The sequence below is a fragment of the Xyrauchen texanus genome, chromosome 45, assembly GCF_025860055.1.
Source record: "Xyrauchen texanus isolate HMW12.3.18 chromosome 45, RBS_HiC_50CHRs, whole genome shotgun sequence".
NCBI lineage: Eukaryota > Metazoa > Chordata > Actinopteri > Cypriniformes > Catostomidae > Xyrauchen > Xyrauchen texanus.
The window spans coordinates 38,096-41,711 of NC_068320.1; the positions used below are offsets into that span (position 1 = coordinate 38,096).

General features: G+C 46.8%; 2 pseudogenes; both read right to left on the minus strand.

The window, feature by feature from the left end:
- Window positions 1-712: 712 nt before the first annotated feature.
- Window positions 713-853, minus strand: LOC127637867 (uncharacterized; annotated as a pseudogene).
- A 395-nt stretch (window positions 854-1,248) lies between these two features.
- Window positions 1,249-1,469, minus strand: LOC127637877 (uncharacterized; annotated as a pseudogene).
- Window positions 1,470-3,616: the final 2,147 nt, after the last annotated feature.

Consider the following 3,616-nt stretch of genomic DNA (forward strand, 5'->3'; position numbering starts at 1 on the left):
ATCAACCAAAGTCGAGTTGCCCTTTATGAATAATAATAATAATAATGACAATATGTTAAATAACTGTTTTACCCTCAGCTTTAATGGGAAAAGCTGAACTGATTATAAATGCTTTCTTTTTTTATTTGTATTTTTATTTTGGAAATATCCCTTTCACATGTAAGCACATCCTGGCGTTTAGTTTTTTTTAACCCAGTATTTATATGTCCATCTTCTGTTTCCTCCCTGTGCTTTCATATAATTGTTAATTGACTGAATTTTCCACTATTCTTAACATCAGTAAGATTGGAGGGAAAGCAGAATCCGTTGTCAGCATGTCTTTCTTCATCTTGTGGGGTTTTTAAAGATAGCATCATTGAACTTTAACGTTTATGTTTCTTACGTTGAAATGATCAGTGACAACGCAAGGCTTTCTTTTCGGAGGGACATGCATACGAATGTTACAATATTTAAACGTGTTTTTGAACGTGTTCACGTTAAGTGAGGATTCCGTTTCTATAGATGGAGATGCAAATGAGAAATAAACAGGACCATTGCTTAGGATTCAAAATATTGTATAAAAGAAAGCGAGCCTTTCAACATTGTTTAATGCTATCTTAAAATCTAAACAGTTCAAAACGAATGATCAGGTTGGCGTTTATGGGAAGCACCTCAATTGAGAGCACGCCCGACAAACACAACAGAGATAGTTTTCTTTTTTTAAACGAATGACCAGGGGAGAGCGCGGACGCAGTCCCCCACTACCAGAAATTATGCAGTCGAGATTCCCACATTTGGGGAATTCGCAATGGCCGAGCCTCACCCTGGGTGAACCACCTTCATGATCATAGTGTCTCCCCTACCAGGTAAGTATAAGTGCAAGGGTTTTGGGGCAGAGGGCCCATTCTCCTCTTTACCATTCATACCAACGTTGTCCTCATACACAAACAAATCATCCACAACTCCTAGTGCATGAATGCGCTTTGCAATTAAACAGGCGTGTACACAAACTTTAAACCCCAACTTTTATTGCTACCAAGTCTGTGTATTAGTTCTCTGCCTTGTGACAGTTTGTGGTCTCAGGAGTGAACGACAACAGCACTATACCATTCGCTTTCGGCCGACGAGTCGGCGTTTCGTTCACGGACACGCAATCACACACCTGAACAAGAGCTAAAGTAAAGATTCCTTATTTGCCCGCTCTCAGACGCTTATTGAATTAATGAACAAAGATCTCTGTCTTTCATAACAAATGTTGATCCCCCGAAAGGGAAGCGCACCGTGCCTGGAAATACTGCAATACCAAGTCGATACGTAGAGTGGACGGAGCAAGCCCCTCTTCCATCTCCCAGGCCCAAAAATCCATTTAATATATGGTCCCCGGATAGGGGACGTATCAGATATTAAACTGATAAGAACAGATTTTTTTTTTTTTTTTTTTTATTCCTTCACTAGGCAGATCTTATGTTACACAGCTCAAACAAAGAAAAAAGGTCATAGTCCCCAAATTACATAGATCCCCCCATGTTTACCTATATGTAAACACACAAATATAAATATACTGTATATAAAACATTAAGCAACATTCCCTCATTACGATTTCATACATACATTCTTTCTTCAACAACCCCGCCCCCCCAAAAAAACAAGATACATGTACATGTTTGTGAATCAATCCCTTCAATAACAAAAGTGCATACAGATATTCCCTAATATACCTGACCCCTAACAGCTACCAAAGTCCCCTCACGTGCCCAATCGTTCCTCCCTTTCAACCCACTCCCACTCTCGGTAACCCTCTCCATACCCTAACAGTTCTCTCTTCACCAAAGCCCTCCTTAAAAACTTGCACTTCCTTCCTTATCCTCCCCAGCAGCCAGCAAAACACCTTGTATGGTGCTATGCGGCACACTTTCTTTCTCAAGCAACCCCCCTCCATTCCCACAGAGCTCTTTTCCCTTCAGATATTACTCCCCACACTACCCTCCTCTTTTCTTTTCCTATACTGCCCAACCCCTGCCCATAAAGCACCAGCTCTCTTGTCAGCTCAGGACCCCCCCATTCCTCCCACCAGTCCCTGACCATCCCCCACATAGCGACTGCCCCTGGGCAAGACCAGAGGGCATGCGAGATGGTCTCCTCCTCATTGCAGCCAACTGGGCACAGCGGTACACCACTTTGTCCATGCCTGTAGAGGCGCTCTCTCACCGGCAGGCGTCCTAAGGCTGCCAGCCAGTTTAGGTCTTTACAGGCCCCTACCAGATAATATTCTCGCAGAGTCACCCACTCTATGTCATTAGAAGGCCGACTATATGAGGCTCTTTCAACCATCTCATCTCTCAGCCTGTCGTAGACTTGCCGGTGGTCAAGAATTACAGATTGGTCCAGACACCACCTGTTTTGTGCTATCCAAGTCGCCACCTTCTGATAATGCTCTGGCCTCTCTATGGACCACGGCCTCATGCTGCTCCAAAGAGTCAGTCTCCTCAGAGGGAAGCCCAGCCAGAACCTTGCCAGAAGGTGTGCCCTGTGCTCCTCACATTCTACCACCAACTTAGCTGCGAAGGATGCAATAAGTGCAATACCTCTCAGAGGGATGCAAGGCACCCCTCTCCCCCGTTCCTCAGATGCCTGCACATCTGGGCTCTAGCCACCAACTCCACCCCACTCCTCCATACAAATGAGAAGATCAACTTCTCCAATTCCCTCTCATACCGTGGTGGAGCCGGGTAGATGTAGGCCAGATGGTTCAGGCATGGGAGGAGATCTGTCCTTACTACCTCTACCCTACCCCATAATGACAGTTCTCTTCCCCTCCATCTCGTCAGCTTCCCTTTCACCTTCCTCACTCTGTTCTCCCAATTGGCCTGGGCACTGTTTTCCCTGTAGAAAAACACCCCTAGTATCTTGAGACCATCAGGGCAAAGGCTAAAACCCCCAGGGGCCTCCACCCTACCCCGCCATCTTCCTGCGAACATGACAGAGGATTTTTCCACATTCACCTTGGCACCCGTTGCCCTGCTGAACCTCAGTATTGTGTTACTGGCTACCTCAAAGTCCCTATCGGAGGTCAGGAAGAGGGTCATGTCATCCGCATACAGGGCCACTTTTACACCCTCCCTTTGCACCCAGGCAGGTGCAACCCCATCAAAGAAGGTTCAGAGCGCAGGGCTGCCGCCAGGGGCTCGATCGCCAGAATGTACAGTAGAGGCGACAGAGGGCACCCCTGTCTCACCCCCCCTAGTTGCCTCACTGGTTCAGAGAGACAGCCGTTCACCCCTACTCTACTAAACGCTCCCTCATAAAGCAACCTTACCCAGGCCCTGAAGCCCGACCCAAAGTTCAGTCGCTCCAAAACTGTGGCCAGAAATCTGTGGCTCACTCTGTCAAAGGCCTTTTCTTGGTCAATGCTCAAGAGTGCTAAAGGCAGGTTACGTTGCTCCACCCAGCAAACACAGTCTCTGGTCAGTGCCAAATTCAGAGTCCCTGTTCTACCCGGTACCCCACAAGTCTGGTCTGAATGGATTACCGATCCTATCACCCTCCCTAAACGTAAGGTCAATGCCTTAGCCAGTATTTTATAATCGACTGCCAGGAGGGTGATGGGCCTCCAGTTCGCCAGGTTCTCCTTGGGCCC